Genomic DNA, 20,651 nt, shown 5'->3' on the forward strand with positions numbered 1-20,651 from the left:
TCCTTGTGGCTAATATTAGAAAAAGAGAACATTTAGGCCCTGGCCGGTGATATGAACATCCTGGGTTTGATTCCCAGTCAGGGCACCAGGAGAAGCAACCATCTGCTTCTCTCCCTCTCCCCCTTCTATCCCCCTTCCCTTCTCGCAGCCAGGGGCTTGATTGGTTTGAGCACACCCCGGGCACTGAGGATAGCTTGGTTGGTCTGAGTGCATCAGCCTCAGGAGCTAAAAATAGCTCAGTACTTGAGTATTGGCCCCAGATGGGGTTGCCAGGTAGATCCCGTTTGGGGCGCATGTGGGAGTCTGCCTCACTATCTCCCTTCCTCTCATAAAAAAGAGAGAACATTTATAAGAGCATAATATTTTATTTGAACCAATCTCTCAGGCTTTTAAGACTGTGAAGTATAGTCGTTTTAGTGCTTTTTAAAAAAAAATATAAAGATTTGTTTGAAAACTCAGAGCCACATTTCTCAAAGTTGCTGAAAAGATCCATTTGTGAAAAGCAGCATTGACCAGAACTGCTGGGGATCATTAGTGGGAGCTGGATCTGCAAAGGAATTTCTGTTAGGGAAAGGGACTTGGACATTTTTAGCTAAGCTGCTGACCACCTGGGATTTGGTCCTTTTAAAGAGTGTTAGTTTTCAGCTTTTTTTAGCTTCCACATATCAGAGATATCATATGGTATTTGTCTTTCTCTGCCTGACTTATCTCACTTAGAATTATGTCCTCAACGTCCATCCACGCTGTTGCAAATGGTAGGATTTCCTTCTTTCTCATGACTGAATGGTATTCGATAGGGGCCTGGGGGAATGGGAGAGATGTTGTTTAAGGGTACACGTTTGCATCTAGTAGAGAAACATGTCCTGGAGACCTAATCCACAACACAGCAATTACAAACAACAAATCTGTACTATAAACATGAAACTTGTTAAGAGACAAGATTTTAATCGTTCCCAATACTGGAAGGAATTATCATGTGATGTGCTAGAGGTGTTAGCTAATACCACTATGGCGATCACATTGCAATATAAATATTGTACACCTTAAACTTACACAATGTTGCATGTCAAATATAATTCAGTAAAAAGGGAAAAAAGGTGTTAGCTGTTGACAGATCCTAATAGATACCCTAGATGCCTTTTAAAAAAAAAATACTGGATTGCATATTTGAAAGTTGTTAAAGAGAGTAATTCTTAAAAGTTCCTATCACAAGAAAAAAAATCCTGTAACTATGTGTGGTGATGGATGTTAACTAGATTTACTGTGGTCCTCATTTTTGCAATATATACAAATATTGAATCATTATGTTTTACACCTGAAACTAACACAATGTTCTAGGTTAATTATATGTCAATTAAAAATGTGTGCATACATGGAAAGCACTAAGTCAATAAACCAATAGTGGTTCCAACAAAATAAAATATCCTTATAAGATGTTTCTATTAGGGACTCCCTATTAAAACAGAGCTTGGGCAGTTGCCCCTTCTACTCTGTCTAGAAGGCACCTTACATTTTCTAACATCAAGGGGCCACCAATAATTGTCTTCCACGACATCAAAATAGTCCTCACCTCTTCGCTGGAGAACTTGGTGTCTTGGTGATCTCTTCTGCTGTGTTAGAGACAGCAGTGACACACGTGAGTGAATGAGGCCACTCACATCACTTGTCTGCGTCTCAATCGATTAAAGAGGAACATGAGTCCATTTTCTCTTAGATGGGGAGCGTCCAGGGTAAAAGTGAGCCGTGCAGGAGAAATGCTGCCTAGCCACGCAGGGAGTTGCTATTAGCTAGCAGTTGCACAGCAAGCTGGGTTTTAAACCCTTTTACAGTTACTAGTTACGGGCCTCACTCTATTAAGAAGTACTGAGTTCTAAGCTGGGTTTTGAACAGAGAGATTCCTGAAAGAGAATTTTGTTTTTTTCAAATGCCTATTACCAAAAGGCCTTCTGAATATGATTTTAATTGTAAAATAACCAAGTCTGGGCTTCCTGTGTTTCTTTAGATGCTAATCATATTACTTAAAGAGCTAGGTAGGTCCTGAATTTTTCAGGCTACGTGTCACTGATGCTCCAAACCGCAGCTACTGGAGCAAAATGATTTGAGCAGAGGAACAGAGAACAATGGCGACTCTGAGACCCCGGAACACAGCTCTGGACCACTGTGGAACTCATTGGAAGGGGACTAGGAGAATATCGCTGGGCAGACGACCATTCTGTAATTCTTAAGGCTTCCCCACACCCTCAAAAAAAAAAGTAGAGAAAAAAATAGAAGGGGGAGTCTGGAATTGGCAGAGGTGAAATAATCTCAAAAAGGCTTAACATTTTTTAGGGACTCTAACTTTGTATTGAGAAAGACAATGAAATTCAGTTTGCTGCTCACTCATTCCCCTTAGAAGCCTCTTACCTTCATTTTAATTGTTTGCTTTTAATCTGTTTACCAATCAGTGCTTTTCCCCTCCAATGTCTTTTTGTAATTTTTTTTTTTTTTTGCATTTCCGTCAATTCCTATCTCTCCCTGATTATTTTTCTTCTGTTCTCAGCCACTTTCTTCTCTCTCGATGCTTTATTCAATGTTTCCCTCTGTTACAGCCTAACTGCCTCTTTTCAGCATCTATTTCTCTAAATTAGGGGGTCTCACTTCCTTTTCTATTCAGCATCCCCTCTTCAGCACATGACTTCACTTTTCCCTATTGTATTCGCTTTGGTGATTGGCCAACAGCAAAATGAAACTTCCTAGACTCCAATTCTAAAAGCACTTTAGAAGGATGGAGTCTTATCATTTACTCCCTGAATCACTGTGATCAGTCTAGTTGGTGCAGAACAGTATTACATTTTGGGGCTCATTGGGTAAGTACGAGTTCAATCTGGTGGCCATAAAATAACGGGGGTGGGGGAGGAATTTCTGTTCCTTTCCTCCCTTGCTCAGAACTTTGTGACTAATCTTGCTTCTTTATTTTTAATTATGCCCTGTGCAAAAATAACATTTTTTTCATTTATATTGTGTAGTGCCTAAGATTTTCCTGGGCCTTTTATGAAGAGCAGTATAATTTCATTTTCATTTTACACACAATACAATTTAATTTTGGAAAATTAAACTATGTGCTCAAGAAAGGATTTGACATTTCTGGAGAACCTAGTATTTTCTGTCTCTCAGAAGACTAAAATTGGATCCCGTTTTAATGACTCTCCCTGCAACATGAGTTCCATGTAATGAGAGTTTCCACGTTCTTGCTGCCAGACTACTTACTACCATTTGCTGATGTGGGTCTGATGAGTTCTGACAATCAATAACAACAATCACATAAACATGAATGTTTACTGAGTGCTTGCTTTGTGCCAGACACTGTACAGAGTGCTTTATAATGATTATTTCATTTGATCTTCCTAGTAACCCCATGAGTTAAGAATACAAATGCTGGCCCTGGCCAGTTGGCTCAGTGATAGAGCATTGGCCTGGTGTGTGGATGTCCCAAGTTCAATTCCTGGTCTGGGCACACAGGAGAAGTGACCATCTTCTTTTCCATCCCTCCATCTCCCTCTTCTCTCTCTTCTCCTCCCACAGCCATGGCTCAATTTATTTGAACGCATCAGCCCCAGGCACTGAGGATGGCTCCACAGAGCCTCCACCTCAGGCACTAAAAATAGCTCGGTTGCGAGCATGGCCCCAGATGGGCAGAGCATCGAACCCAGATAAATTGCTGGGTAGATCCTGGTTGGGGTGCATACAGGAGTCTGTCTCTGTATCTCCCCTCCTCTCACTTGGAAAAGAAGAAAAAAAGAATGCAAATGCTCTGGCATATCAGGATGGTTCACACTGGATGGCTGATTTAATATGGATTTTTAAAACTGTGTAGGGAGCACCTATAGCACTTACTGCACTTATTTTCCATACCACTGCAATGACACAAAGCCTAACCGCTTCGAGTGCCTGTATGATTTTTTTTATATACGGAGGGTTAAAAAATAAACAAGTCTTCTAGTGACATCAAGAAGAGAGGCTGACAGTGCTGATGCCCTGATCTACTTTGGGGTTTGTAGCAAATGCCGCTGGTGCCTATATTCCATCTCACTGGCCCACCTCTGGTTCCAGGGTCAGCAGTGAACAGCACGGTTCAAGCTCAAGCTCCTCCTGTAGAGCTAGCACTCCGCCTCAGCAGAGAGCCCTAAGTTCTCCTGTTCTCTGCCCCAGGGCTTTTTCTCAGCACTGCGGGTGCTTGCTCCTGGGCAGACAAGCATAGCAACAGCGGAGTTCACGCTTTGGCAGCAACCCTCAACCAATGGGGGCCAGGAGGAAGGGGATGTCTACTCTGCTTTTCTGCATTTCAGGTTCTAGCTATCTATATTCATTCGTAGTTTATTCTGTATACTTTTCACAAGTCCCAGAGGATAGCTTATCTGTCCTTTTCGTCTCCTTCTTCTCAATCTCTTACTCCCGCTTCTTACAACCACAGCCTAAATAACCTTCTTAGACCAAAGTCCTTGTCTCCGATCTGTGATGGGGTAACCCTAACACACCAGGTCTTGGGACAGGCTTCATTTCCATTTAACGTGGACACTTGAAGAATGTAAATGTGAACACTCTTAAAAACATAATCTATGATGCTGACAATGGGAAGTTTACTCCATCTGTAATTTAAGACCCTAGTAGTCAATTAATAAATATTCATGGCGAGTCAGGTTCTGTGTTTGGTGCTGCTGCTGAGACTGGAGATTTGGTCCAGAGCCTGGGGAAAAGGCTTGTTGGCACTCATGCTTTAAGGCAGCAGAAAACAATAGAGAGACTCTAAAACAAGGAAAGCCAGCTAATCAGGTCTGCGTTTTAAGATGATTACTCTAGCTGCACTGTGGAGAACGGATTAGGAAGCCAGACGGTAATCAGGGAGAAGAAATAGGAGGCTGTGCAGCATTTGAGGCCAAAGAAGCTGGAAGCTGGAGAGATCTAAAGAAGGGAGCCTATCTGAGAGATGGTTTGGGGATAGAGCTGATGAGATTTGGCAATATACTCTACATTCACTTTCAAGAAATGGTGGATTCTGGGAAAGTGACTTGTGCAATTGAATTTCTGGCTTGGGCAACTGGGGGGGAGGGTGGTGTCAAAAGAAAAGCAAAATTAGGAAGGGGAAAATGTTGAGGACGGGCTGGGAGAAGCAGGGGGTACTGAGGAGCTCTGTCTGGGCCTGCAGTCTGAGGTGTCCATGGAACATAGTGGCCGCAGCGTACTGGAAGCATGAGAGGGGGCGGGGCCGGGGGTGGAGTCTGAAGCCAAGGAGAGAGAGAAGTGTGATTTCACTTCGAAAATCCAACGCCAGCTTTTTAAATCAATGATGCTAGAACAACTGAATGTCCATATGCAAAAAATGAACTTCAACCTGTATTTCACATCTTGTATAAAAAATCAACTCAAAATGGATCACAGAGTAAAATATAAACCATACAACCATGAAGCCTACAAAACAGAAAAAGATTTTTGGGGTCTAGGGCCAGGCAAAGAACTCCTAGACTTAACATCAAAAGCAAATGCCTAAAAGGAAAAATTGATAAATTTGACCTCACCGAAATTCAAAATTTTTCACTCCATGAAATAAATTTTCTGTTAAGAGGATAAAAAGACAAGGGAGAAAACCTTTGAAAACCATGTGTATAATAAAGGGGTAGTGTCAGATATATAGAGAACTGTTGAAACAAAAAAAAAAAATCAAATTGGAAAATGGGTGAAAGACATAAATAGAAAGTTCACTGAAGGATGTATAGATGACCAATAAGTACATTACAAGTTGTTCAACGTTATTAGCTACTCGGAAAATACAAATTAAAACCACAGTGAGGTATTCCTATACACATATTGGAATGGTTAAAATAGAAATAGTGACAACAGCAAATGCTTGTCAGGATGCAGAGACTGCTGGTACAATGCAAAACAGTATAACTACTTTGGAAAAGTTTGGTAGTTTCTTATAAAAGTAAACATTCAACTACCATGTGACCCAGCACTTGCATTCTGTGGCATTTATCCCATGCAAACGAAACTTATGTTCACAAAAAATCTACATGAATGTTGACAGCCTTAGTCATAATATTCCAATACTAGAAGTATCCCAGATGTCCTCCAGGGGGTGAATGGTTAAGCAGACAAGGCATATCCAAAATATAGAACGCTACTCATTAATAAAAACAATAGCGACAACCAAGAAACCCCTGACAGTTGCTACAAGCAACAATTTGGATGAATCTCTAGGAAATTATCACATTTCCCCATGTATAAGATGCTTCCGTGTATAAGATGCACCTTAATTTTGGGGTCCGAAATTTCAAAAAAAATGTATTACATAAAGTTATTGAACTCAAGTTTTATTCATCATAAAATTCATACAACTCCTCATCACTGTCAAATGCAAGTAAACAAAATCTACAACCACTGTATAAGACACACCCAGTTTTTATTTATTTATTTAATTAATTAATTAATTAATTTTTATTTTTATTTTTCTGAAGTTGGAAATGGGGAGGCAGTCAGACAGACTCCTGCATGCGCCCGACCGTTATCCACCTCGTATGCCCACCAAGGGCCGATGCTCTGCCCATCTGGGGCACCGCTCTGTTGCAACCAGAGCCATTCTAGCGCCTGGGGCAGAGGCCACAGAGCCATCCTCAGCGCCTGGGCCAACTTTGCTCCAATGGAGCCTTGGCTGCGGGAGGGGAAGAGAGAGACAGAGAGGAAGGAGAGGGGGAGGGGTGGAGAAGCAAATGGGCGCTTCTCCTATGTGCCCTGGCTGGGAATCGAACCCAGGACTCCTGCACACCAGGCTGATACTCTACCACTGAGCCAACCGGCCAGGGCTGCACCCAGTTTTTAGAGTCCAAATTTTTCAAAAAAGGGTGTGTCTTATACATGGGGGAGTACGGTACGTTGAGTGAAAAAAAGTCAATCCTGAAAGATTACATCCTGCTTGGTTCCATTTATATAACATCCTTTAAATGATAAAATTCTAGAAGTGAAAAACAGACTAGTAGTTGCTGGGGATAGGAAGTGGGGGCCATGTGGGTGTTGCTTTTAAAGGACAACAGGAGGACATGTCATGATGGATATGTTCTCTGTCTTGACTGTAGCAATGGTGATAACTGGTTGTAACACTGAACTATATAGTTTTGCAAGATGTATTGTTAGGAGAAACTGGGTAAAAAGGTCCATGGAATCTCTCTTCTTCTTTCTTATAATTCTAACTGAATTTACAATTATCTCAAAATAAGAGTTTAATTTTTCAAAAAGTGCTGCAATCTGGTAGTTCTCAGTAATATGTCAAGGACAGAATTTTCATAGGATTAGTTATATTGAATATTAATTTCAAGGTTCTGTAACCGTCTCTTTTCAACAATCTACAAATACAGATTTACTTTTTTTACTTTTAAAGCTATATATCATTCCCTTCCACATTAAAATTCAGGAAGCTTCTACAGTGAACAATTTCTTGGCAACAAGAAAAAAGACCTCAGAATTATTTTTCATTAAAAAAACAAAAACCACAGAGTTCTGAAGGAATTTACAAGCCAAATGGGGAAACAGACATGGACATGTGAAACTGAAATAGTGTCTGGTAGAAGGTTAGGACCTGTTTCTAGGGTAGTGAGTAAAGGGCTCCCCAGAGAACGCTGAGCTTAAGCTGGGTCTACGATCCCATCCAAATTGAGGAAATCCGTCCAGGGCTTAGCGAAGAGCAGGAGAAAGTGCCAGAAGCAGCAGGTGTCAAGGTTTGGAGACTTGCCTCAGCAGCGGGAGAGCATTGGCTTGGTTCATTTGGGCATAGAGGGAGATAGGGAGGGCAGTGACAATGGACATATCGGGACCCGATCCTGAGGACAGCGCAAGTCAAGGTTTTTAAGCATGATGACTAAGAACTCAGGCTCCGCAGTCGGAGTGGGAGTGCCTGTTTCTGTTTCCCAGCTGAGAGCCGCTGGACAAGGCATCGAAGCCCAGCTTTTGTATCTAAAAATGAGTGCTTTTGAGAGATACCTAAGAAAGTGGTTGTTAGGATTAATTGAGATAATGTTGTGTCAAACCTTTAGCACAGCGTCTGCTTACAGCAAACGGTGACATAATGTTGTCTCTCTCCAAAGGCTGTAAACAGCTTGGGAGCAGGAACCATGGCTTATCTGTGACCACCTGACCCCTACGACACTCCTGGCACCCAGAAGGAGTCTTGCTAAATTAAATTGGAAAAAAAGTAGAGTTCTTGGAAGATTAATCTGACAGCAGTGGACTGATCAGAATGGGGGAAGGAGAGCTCTGACGCATGGAGACCAATTAGAAGGCTACGACAGCGATCCAGCTTCACTCCTGTGACGAGAACCAGGGAAAAAGGTTTGCGCTAGCAGGAGCTGTAAGGAATAGAGGAATTGTGCAAGATGCATTGAAGGACAAATATAATTTCTGGGCTTTGAGTTTATTTTAACTACGAACAGATTCCCAGTTTAACTTCAGTGTGGATAATGGTTCTCTTCTGGAGAGAAAGCCAGTGTAGTAGAAAGAACATGGGTTTCAAAGTCTGTTTCTCATGCCATTTACATGAACCTAAGAAATGCATTTATTCTTTTAGCACCCGTAGTAGACAGGGTGGTGCTTTACAGAGAACCTGGACTTTAGCATCACTGTACCCATGATCCAGTTGCTGCCCTCAAGGAACTGCTTTATGCCTGACCAGGCGGTGGCAGAATGGATAGAGCGTCAGACTGGGATGTGGAGGACCCAGGTTTGAAACCCCGAGGTTGCCGGCTTGAGCACGGGCTCATCTGGTTTGAGCAAGGCTCACCAGCTTGAGCAAGGGGTCACTTGCTCTGCTGTAGCCCCCAGGTCAAGGCACATATGATAAAGCAATCAATGAACAACTAAGGTGCAACAACGAAGAATTGATGCTTCTCATTTCTCTCCCTTCCTGTCTGTCTGCTCCTTTCTGTCCCTCTCCCTGTCTCTGTCACAAAAAAAAGAAAAAAAAGAAAAAAAGAAACTGGTTCCCACAAGCTTACATCCCTTCCCTGCAGAGGGAGGTCCATGGCCAGTGGCTGGCTGAGGCAGGGATACAAAGTCTCCATCCATCTGACTCACTTGGGAGCTTGAAAAGCCAAAGTAACACCGGAGCTTCCTGCAGGCTTCCACTGCAGCCTGAACTGCAGCTGCATCGTAGATCCGCTTTCCCCTCCACCTAATCCTGCCCCCTCACTTGGTTTTTCTTAGGAGGCTAAACCAGGATTGCCTTTATTGTTTTTACATTCAATATTATTATTTTTCCTTCTTTTCCAAGTGAGAGGAGGGGAGATAGAGAGACAGACTTCCACATCTGCCCTGACCAGGATCCACCCAGCAACCCCCATCTGGGGCCGATGTTCTGTCCATCTGGGGCCATGCTTGCAATGTTTCAGCACCTGAAGTGGAAGCTCCACAGAGCCATCTTCAATGCCCAGGGCCAATATTCTTGAACCAATTGAGCCATGGCTGCAGGAGGGGAGGAAGGGGGGGAAGAGGGAGGGAGGGAGGGAGGGAGAGAGAGAAAGGGTAGAAGGAGGAGTGGAGAAGTAGATGGTCACTTCTCCTGTGTGCCTTGACCAGGAATCGAACCTGGGACTTCCACACACTGGGCCAATGTTCTACCACTGAGCCAACCAGCTAGGGACCATTCAATATTATTTTTCATTAGCCTCATGTGTACGGCACAGTGGTTAGGCAGTCATGTACTTCACACAGTGGTCCCCCTGATATGTCCAGCACCCACCTGGCACCATACAGAGTTATCGCAATATGACCGACTGCATTCCCCACGCTGTACTTGACACTCCCGTGACTATTCTGTAACTACCAATCTGTATGTCTCAGTCCCTTCACCTTTTTAACTCAGTCCCCTAATTTCCCTCCCCTCTGATATAACAGTCTGTCTGTTTTCTGTACCTGCGAGTTTGTTTCTGTTTTGTTTTTTCCATTTATTTTGTTCTTTAGCTTCTACATGTAAGTGAAATCATACGGCATCTGTCTTTCTGTGACTGACTTATTTCACTGAGCATAATACTCTCAAGGTCCATCGATGCTGTTGCAAATGGTAAGATTTCCTTCTTTTTTATGGTCGAGTAATATTCCATCGTATACATGTATCATATTCTTTTTATTCACTTGTCTGCTGATGCTGCCCCCTCACTTTTTTAGAGGTATAAAGCCTAAGCACACTTCACAATACCACAGTGCCACACTACCACAGTACCACAATACCACACCACCACAATACCACACCACCACAATACCACAGTACCACACCACCACACTACCACAATACCACACCACCACAATACCACACCACCACAGTACCACACCACCACAGTACCAGTGCCATACTACAGTACCACAATACCACAGTACCACAGTACCACAGTGCCACACTACCACAGTATCACAATACCACACCACCACAATACCACAGTACCACAGTGCCACACTACCACAATATTATAGTACTACAATGCCACAGTACAACAGTGCCACACTACCACAGTACCACACTACCACACTACCACAGTACCACATTACCACAATACCACAGTGCGACAATACCACAGTGCAACAATACCACAGTGCCACACTACCAAAGTACCACAGTACCACACTACCACAGTGCCACACTACCACAGTGCCACACTACCACAATACCACAGTGCCACAATACCACAGTACCACAATATCACAATACCACAGTGCCACAATACCACAATATCATAGTACCACAGTACCACACTACCACAGTGCCACAATATCATAGTACCACAGTACCACACTACCACAGTACCACAGTACCACAGTGCCACAATACCACAGCACCACACTACCACAGTACCACAGTGCTACAATATCATACTACCATAATACCACAGTACCACAATAATCCTTCTGTAAGTAACTCTCCCACTTGCAAATGGGCGCTTCTCCTATGTGCCCTGGCCGGGAATCGAACCTGGGTCCCCAGCACGCCAGGCCGACGCTCTACTGCTGAGCCAACCAGCCAGGGCCATAACCCGATTTTTCCACCAATGGCTCCAAGCTCCATGCGTTCCTTTTGACTGTCAGCTCTATCATGCCCCGAAATCACTCTGGGATGGGTTCTGAAGAACTCCATAATAGCCACCATTGCTGTTGAGCCTCCTTTCTCAAATGAAACAAACACTTTCAAATCATCACCATAACCTTGAGAAAAGCACAGCAAATTGCACTATGATTTAGGAGAAATTATACAGTGTCAGTGCCAGGTTGTTGGAAGGAAGGGGCTAAGATCAGGAGTCTGGTGAAGCTGACAGATATAATGATGTGGTTAGAAATCCTGATGGATTTTGACTCAGACGCTCTGCTCAGGGGTGAGTGCGATTACGATTAGTACAGAGAGCAGAGTCAAGGTCAGAAAATACAGAGGAGAGGCCATCAAGCTAAAGTGAAGGACTTTAAAATAGCCAGGGAGTTTGTGGTATTCCCCAGTTCAGATGGGTAGCAGGGAACAGTATATACACAGGTCAGGCTATGGGCAGGGGTCCACATCTATCCATTCATGGCTAGCAGGAACGGAGAGCAGATGTCTGAGCATGGGCTGGAGTTTGGGATGATGTCGCTGTACGAGGAAACAGACATGACACAAAACAGGAGTGGGTTAAAAATACCAAGGCAGGGTTTGGAACGCAAGGACTGATCCCGAGCCAGTGGTTGTCTGTTCTGCCCTAGTTTTAAGCAGCTTCCCTAGTGAAAGGTAGATGAGCCGACGATGCTGGGCTTCTCCCCAGAGTCAGGCAGGGTTCTGCAGGTTTTAATGATTACAGTTGAGAGCTTGGGCCTCTTGAAAGCCCTTGAGGTTCTAAGTCAGCAAAATGCATTGAATCTGACAGGTCAGCGTTCACCATCCCTGGTGCTAATAGACAGGAAAAACAAATTGTCCCATTTGCAAACAAAGTTCATATATGGGGTTAGGGGTTGCTCTGCTTTGTTATAAAGAACGCTTTTACTGTTTAAGTAAACAATACTCAAAGTATGGCACTAAATTTCCATTGCCGACTTGTTTTACATTTTGATACCTGGACTCCTGTTCTAAAGAAAGACACGATAGGGAAAGTAGGATCGGGGGGGGGGGGGGGGACCGAATGCTTCCAAATATTTGAATGTCTAACACGGCCAAGAGAGTTTATATTTACTGTGTGTAGAGCCAAAGCATATGTACAGACACAAAGGCGGAGGTTACGGGAAGATCAATTTCAGCTCAAAGCAAGAGATAACAGCCGAATGATTAGGGGGGTTGCAAATGGAATGGCCCGCTTTGCAAAGCCAGTGGTTCTCCAGCACTTTAGGTATCAGGGCCAAGGCCAGGGCTATTCTAGCAATGATGACGTAGAACACTTCTGTAGTGGGAGAGGAAGCAGACTGGATCCTGAAGGCCCATTTTCACCCTAACATTCTATCACTCGAACTTGTTAAAATGTGATTCTTAATCGCTTTCATCAGGGAACTCTTAGAGGCAACCTAACATCATGGTTCAGATCACAGGCTCCGATGTCACAGTACCTGGTTTTGAATCTTGGCTGCTTCCTAGCTGTGTGACTATGGGCAAACTACTTAATCTCAATGTGCTTTAGTCTTATTTTTAAACTGGGAATTAAATACTACCTACCTACAGTATCGGTGTATGAATTAGATTGGTAAATATATGTAAAGTATGTAGATAGGGTTTGGTATGTAGTACTTAGTATTATTCCTGCTGCTGCCGCTGGTGCTGCCACCACCATCGGTATTATTTATTTAGGTTCTTATATATCAATTCTAGCTTCATGGTTGTGATTTTCTATTTTGATGACCAGGGAAAAGAATAAGGATGTGTGGGCCCTGGCTGATGGCTCAGTGGATAGAGTGTCAGCTTGGTGTATGGATGTCCCAGGTTTAATCCCTGGTCAGGGCACACAGGAGAAGCAACCATCTACTTCTCCCCTTCTCCATCTCCCCCTTCTCTCCCTCTTCCTCTTCCATAGCCAGTGGCTTGATTTGTTCAAGCGTGGCCCTGGGCACTGAGGTTAGCTCTGTTGGAGCGCATCAGCCTCAGGCACTAAAAATAGCTCAGTACTTGAGCATTGGCCCTAGATGGGGTTGCCAGGTGGATCCTGGTCAGGGAGTATGTGGGAGTATGCTTAACTATCTCCCCTCCTCTCACCTAAAAAAAAAGTGGGGAAATAAATTCGTGAAGTACTTATCATTGTATCAATTTTTGAAAAACCCTGAAATGTAGGGTCCTATTACCTAGGCATGTTGTTGTCATTCGAGGAAGGGAATGACAGCTGTGAAGCAGGTCTAAATTTTGCTTCTTCTTTCTGAGTGTACTATACTATTGCTGAAGTGATATCAAAGACAGACACCCATGAGCCAGCCTGGCACTACGTACTGTTCCATTTCCCTGTATAACTGAAGCCATGGCCTGTTGCCCTTCTTAGTCCATAACCTGGAAAGCTTGGCTCTCATGGACACAGAAAAGGGAACATACTGCCATCCACTACAGAGAAACAAAGTTACTGAAACACAAAGTCCAGATGCAATTTAACTCAGGGCTCAGAAACCTTTGACCCAGTGCTTATGGGTCGACTTTTGTGATCTACCTGTAAGGGAAAAAGAATGTTCTTTCAGTGGTATTTGCAGACTATCTTTATCAGAAACACTGATCAATGCAAACAGGGAGGACTTCAAAGAATTCTCAAGAAGCCTGTTCTCGAAATGGCAAATGTCAAAAGTCCCTTGAGGACACTCGGGGCTCAATGAGAAGAAAAAGCAGCTGATAAAAATATAAGGCTTTCCAAAAAATGCCCGCGTCCCTTAAAATGTGGCCTTGAAGGAGGGCTCACAAAGTTTACTATACAGGCTGTTGGAAACACAAACCATTTTATCTCAAGAGAGTGCATTCAGCTCTGGGCCAATTTCTCCTGTGTTCGTACACCTGTGATTCTTTTAGAAGCCCGGTTCAGATAGAGCACAGAGCCATTTTAATGGCAGAAGGGAAGAATGGCCAGGGAGTTATCATCAGTCATTTATGTCTGCACTATTAACAGCAGAATCAATAATGCCGGTGCTCTGAAGAGCACCTTCACGTTTGAGTTAGGATATCCGCGGTTGCCATATTAGTGAGGCAAGAAGTTTGGGGAAAGCATTTTGTTTCCGGAAATGTATGACTCAGATATCTACAGCGTTCTGCAACCACCACTGTTCATAAACATGGATGTTATTTATGGATGTGTTTTGACTTACAAAGGTATTTATTGTTGCTTTTTCTTTTTTCAAAATTTTCTCAATTATAGTTGACATTCAATATTATTCTGTATTAGTTTTGGGTGTATGCATAATGGTTAGACAATCATGTACTTTACAAAGTGACACCTGTGATACTTCAGGTCTCTGCCTGGCACTCTACACAGTTTTGTTGCTTTTCATATTAAGAGGTGATATTGATTGAGGTTGGTTTTTCTGTCTGTATGAGGCTGAAAAATTGAGGATATTTTTAGTATATTTTTTAAGGGAATGCCTTCCTCTGGGTTCTCAATCGCTGTAATCACAGCACCTTGAATGCTTTTCTCCACTTAATTTATTTATAAGGCAGGGAGGTTTACCTTTGATAGTCCTCAAATCCCTGGAGACAGGAGTCTAATCCATCCCTGTGTTTCTAGAAATTAACACAATACTTGGTAAATAATGGCTGCTCAACACTGTTTACTAAATAACTGTATGACGAACAAAAGGTTCTAAGAGTCCTGGCCCACATGATCATGAAGAACCAAGTTGTCTTTGATTCCAGTCTCTGAGGCAGCTGTGGCTGTCATGGCGGCTCCCAGCTGTCTCTAGTTCTGTAGCCCTTTCTGTGGGCTTCATTCTAGACTCAGGTGCTTCTGAGCTGCTTCCTTAAGGCATTTCTTCGGTCAGATCCACTTACGGTTGACATCTCACCTCACCTAACACGGTCACCTTGGGAATATTGCTCTTCGCTGCATAATACCCTGGCAAGCAGGCTATGGAGCTGAATACAGTGATTAAGACGAGCAGACTTGGGGACTCCCTGGGGGCAGCATTACCAGTGATGCAGAGTCCTTGGTTGACATTAAGTACATTTGTAGATTTGATGCTTACAAATCCAGCTGTGACACCCATGGCAAGTTCAGGCCTTATGCTCTGTAGAAAGCTAAAAATGGCCATTGTTCCATTAATATTTAGTATGGTCTAAAATCCACAGACACACTTTCTGTCAGTTTTTTAAAGATACATGGACCTTAAAGGGAAAATAATTTTGAGAGGGAGCCAGGGGAGGTGAATTCCAATCCAGATATCACATTAACCGGCTGCATCACCTTAGCCAACTCTTAGCCCCTTTGAACCTGTCCAGTGAGAATGTTAGACTAGCTATCCCTACGAGACCTCTCTTCATTCTTTTAAATGTTATGTAATCAATTTAGTCCTACCTCAGGGACTTTGCATGTGCAGTTCTGTCTGGATCACAGTTCCTCATGAACTTTCAGGCTTCCGTCCATTACTTCTTTTAGGTCTTTGCTCAAATGTCATCTCCCCAGAGGAACCTTCCCTGATCACCTTATATAACTGATGGTATGCTTATCATCTGTCTTCCCTACTGGAACACAAGCTCCCACGAGGAGGACAGGGGTTTAGTCTTGTTTGCTGCTTTGATCTCAGTACCTAAAACAGTGCCTATATGTGTATCACAGGCTCTCAATAATATTAATTTAATGACTACATGAATATTTGAGCTCCTCGCTAAAAATCTTTTAGGGCTTCTTAGATATAATCTGGTTGAACACACTGTCTTAGTTTGTTTGGGCTGCTAGAACAAAATACCATAAACTGCACAGCTTGTCAAGAGCAGAAATTTACTTCTCACAGTTCTGGAGGCTAAGAAGTCAAGATCAAGTGCTGAGAAATTCAGTGTTCAATGAGGGCCACTTCTGGCTATAACCTCAGTGTTCAATGAGGGCCACTTCTGGCTATAACCTCATAAGGCCGAAGGGCGTGAGTGAACTCTCTGGGGGTCTTTTATAAGGGCACCAATCCCACTCATGGGGGCTCCACCCTCATAACCTAATCATCCCCCAAAGGCCGCACCTCCAGATACCATCATGCTGGGTGTTAGAATTTCAACATATGAATTTGGGGTGGGGGCACACACTTTCAGTCTAGCACATACCAAGTTGGAAATCACATAATTATTAGATCATTAAGCTAAGAAGATCACTGAGATGATCCAGCCCAATCTCTCACCTTGTAGACAGAAAAACTGAAGCCAGAATGGTTAAGTGACTTGCCCAATGTCACTGAGCAAAATATTAGTAGTGGACTCCAGGTCTCTTTATAGTCATTCTACTTCTGTATCTATTACTTCTGGGGACTAAAACAACATAATATATACTATCCAAGATATTAATGAATTACAAAGGGAAATACAATAACTTCACAGTCAAGAAAACCCACAGATACAATCTTAACCAAATGAGCAAGGTTAACATTACCAGTAATTAAACGTAAACATCATGCACCTACTGCTTTGATGCACTAGAAAGAAGGCATTGCCCTTGTGTTATTCTTCTCCCAAATCCCTAACTTTAATGTAACTATGATATTATACAAAATAACCGATCAGTACTTTTCAAAAATGCCAAGGCCATGAAAGACAACAAAGGCCGAGAAATAGATTTGAAGACTATATCTATTTGAGATATTATTATTAATTGCAATGTGGGGCCCTGGCTGGTTGGCTCAACGGTAGAACATCGGCCTGGTATGTGGAAGTCCTAGGTTGTCCCAGGTTCGATTCCCAGTCAGGGCTCACAGGAAAAGTGACTATCTGCTTCTCTACCCTTCCTGCTCCCCTTCTCTCTCTCTCTCTCTTCTCTCTCTCTTTCTTTCTCTCTCTCTCTCTCTCTCTTACTCATGGCTCAAATGATTGGAGTGCATCAGCCAGGGTGCTGAGGATGGCTTCATGGCCTCGCCTTAGGCTCTAAAATAGCTCAGTTGCAGAACAACAGAGCCACGGCCCCAGAGAGGCAGAGCATCCCCCTGTAGGGGGCTTGCTGGGTGGAACCCGGTCAGGGCATATGTAGAGTCTGTCTCTGACTCCCCACCTCTCAATAAAAAAAAAAAATAAAAAAAATCCAATGTGGGATCTTAGTTTGCATCCTGGAACAGAAAAAAGATACTAGTAAAAATAGTGGTAAAATATGAATAAAGTTTATGATTTTTAGTATTTTGCCAATGTCAATATCTTGGTTTTGATAATTAGACTATAGCTATATAATATGTTAACATTAGAGAAAGTTGCATCAATTGTATATGCGAACTCTTTACTATTTTTGCAACTTTCCTGTAAGTCTAAAATGATTTCAAAATAAAAAGTTAAAAAACAACATAAGGTGCATTGACATTGGACAAAAACACATATGCCAATCTCAAAGTACCTAGAACGCACACTTGGTTCTAGGATGATGGGTTTTAGGACTTTAGATAGTATTTGGTATCTGACCTGAAAGAATTTCCCCATGATCAAAACAACTAACAGGTATAGAAAATGGTTGCCCCAATGAACTCTAGAAAAATTCAAGACCCTGAAAAGGAGACCACTGCACAACATTCATTTCCTTTAGTAAAAACACCTTAGACCATTGGAAGATCAGAATTCCAGCATCCTAGTAGGAAATTAATTTGCCTGTCCAGGAAATGTCTCCAAGAGGTTTTATGAGAATTTCATTTTGAGTCTCCCCATATTGAAACTTGAGATGTCCCAACGGACTAATTCATTGTAATGGGGGAAGTGTTGCTGATTCACGTAACAGGCATATTCTTACTTTAAACCACTTTATCCAACTGTACTAAATGATTTAACAAGAGACTTCAACTTGTTAGAATATACTTTCTTGTAAATAACAGGACGTTTCTTAGCTTAGGAATGACTGCCAGATATAATGTACTTATACCATTATTTTCCAATAATCAGTCTAGGATGCTGTTTTCTAGCCTTTTTTCAAACTGCTTCATGTTCTTTCACAGTAGGAGCACTCCAGGCAGCCTGATACCAGTTGATAAGAGTTGACACATGAGAGGAACAATATTTACTGTTCCAGATAGAGTGTGATAAGAAATGAGCTAAAAATTTAAAACCCAGATTATAATTCCAGCTTTTCCATTTGTTAGCTTTGTCATTTCAGGGCTTTTTGTAAAAATCATTTCATGCAACACAATATATAGATGATGTGTTATAGAACTGTATACCTGAAACCAATATCATTTTATGAACCACTGTCGCCCCCAGAAATTCAAGACAAATTCAAAAAGTCAATTCTGTGCCTTCATTTCTTGATCTGTAAAATGGGAACCCTAGCACATGCCTAGCTCACATAGTTATGATGAGGGTTAAACAGGGATAGCACATGTAGAGGCGACTTGTAAGGTGTAAAGAATTATATAAATGATGCACCCTTATGTTCACTGCAGCATTATTCATGATGGCCAATATGGAAACAACTAAACTCTTTTTCAGTAGAGGATTGGTACATATATAAAATGGAATACTTTTCAGCCTAAGAAATGATGACATATTGCCATTTGTGACAACATGGATGGACCTTGAGAATATTATGGTAAGTGAAATAAGTCATTCAGAAAAAGCTAGGAATTATATGATTTCACTCACATGTAGGATATAAAACTGTGACTCACAGACACAGACAACAGTATGGTGGTTACATAGGAAAGGGGGATTGGGGGTGATGGGGGTAAAGGGGACTAAATATACGATGACAGAAGATGATTTGATGCTGGGTGGTGGGCACATCATGAAATGTATAGATCATGTATCATAGAAATGTACTCTTGAAACCTATATGATCCTATTAATCTATGTCACCCCAGTAAATTTAAGAAAAGAAAGTATATAAATGAAAGCCTATCTTATTAGGATAGTCAACAAAATCAACCATAGAAAAGCATTTCAGCAACCCCCTTTAATAATCTTCTGTTCTCCTGCCATCTATTCAGTTTTCAAACTCTTAACTCTTCCTCCCCTGCCCAACAGAATGGGGGCTAGAGTGCAAGCGAGTCCGCATTCAGCCAGCCGGTCCTGGAGCTGGCAAGCATGCGCTCTTGTGCTCTTTCAGAGCAAGCCCTATGATGGCAGAGCCACGGAAACATTCCCCACCTCGTTTTTTCCAATCTCAGCTCATTCACAAATAGAAGTACATAACTTTAGAAAGGATTGCTCTAGGATGACACATCAGTGCATACCCCCAGGTAATTTGGGAGAGCACGGGGGATCCTTCGCGGCATTGCGATATAATTACAATTTAAACTGGGAACAAATCCTAGAACCAAAGCCATCCATTGCGCACACATTTATTCATGCCTATGGCTTCTGAGATGTCCCAGTCTCCGGATTTTTTTCTTCCTTCACCTCTCCTACTTCTATCTGACTTCTTTTTCTTGGAGATTATCAGTCTGGCCCTACACCCTTTTCCTTTTTCTCTTTACATGCTAGGTGATCTCCATTCTCAGTAGTCTAAATTCCACCTGCACTTTCCTCATTTCCTCCTCTAGTCCGGTCCCTCCTTTGAGCTACAACTGTATTTGACTTCTCCACTTGGATGTTTCAAACTGTACATGTCTAAAACTGAACTCTTGGTTTTCCCCAAATCTTCTCCTTCCTTAATATTTATCACCTTACAAAAACCTAAAACAAATTGTTTCTGTAGAGCCAGTACAAGTCTCCTAAAACCAAAGATACCCTTGACCCTGGGGTCAACATGGAGTCTCCTAATCCCACATCTGGTTCTTCTATAAATCTTTTTTTTTTTTTTTTTTGTATTTTTCTGAAGCTAGAAACTGGGAGAGACAGTCAGACAGACTCCCGCATGCGCCTGACCGGGATCCACCCTGCATGCCCACCAGGGGGCGACGCTCTACCCACCAGGGGGCAATGCTCTGCCCCTCCGGGGCGTCGCTCTGTTGCGACCAGAGCCACTCCAGCGCCTGGGGCAGAGGCCAAGGAGCCATCCCCAGTGCCCGGGCCATCTTTGCTCCAATGGAGCCTCGGCTGCGGGAGGGGAAGAGAGAGACAGAGAGGAAGGAGAGGGGGAGGGGTGGAGAAGCAGATGGGCGCTTCTCCTGTGTGCCCTGGCTGGAAATCGAACCTGGGACTTCTGCACGCCAGGCTGACACTCTACCACTGAGCCAACCAGCCAGGGCCTCTTCTATAAATCTTTATTATGACAGAAGTATGAAGTGTGCATGCTGCAAAAAAGGAACAAAAAAAATGAGTCCTCAGTTGAAACTTGAAGATTAAACTATAAGATGTCTGTATGTAATAAAGCACTAATCCACTATTAGGCTCCTGAAATCTAGGCTTTATAATTTAGTGATGTTTTCATTATTTCAAAGACTCAGACTTTGTTTCCTGGGAGGCATCACAAAGGCCTCCATAGAAACAGACAGAGAATGAATGTCACACTAAGAATAGAAAAATAGCAAGCGAAGGAAAGCGTGCGGTGAAGCACTCATTAATGAAAGGTGTAAACGTGGGTGGAAAATGTTAAAAAAATTAAAAGAATTATAAAAATTAT

At 42.6% G+C, this 20,651-nt stretch overlaps 1 protein-coding gene across 8 annotated transcripts in view; it reads right to left on the bottom strand.

The window, feature by feature from the left end:
• DMD (dystrophin) overlaps positions 1 to 20,651 on the bottom strand; it is a 1,890,745-nt gene that overhangs the window by 295,552 nt on the left and 1,574,542 nt on the right. The gene's annotated exons all lie outside the window — the stretch shown is intronic.

This window comes from Saccopteryx leptura, chromosome X (genome assembly GCF_036850995.1).
Source record: "Saccopteryx leptura isolate mSacLep1 chromosome X, mSacLep1_pri_phased_curated, whole genome shotgun sequence".
NCBI lineage: Eukaryota > Metazoa > Chordata > Mammalia > Chiroptera > Emballonuridae > Saccopteryx > Saccopteryx leptura.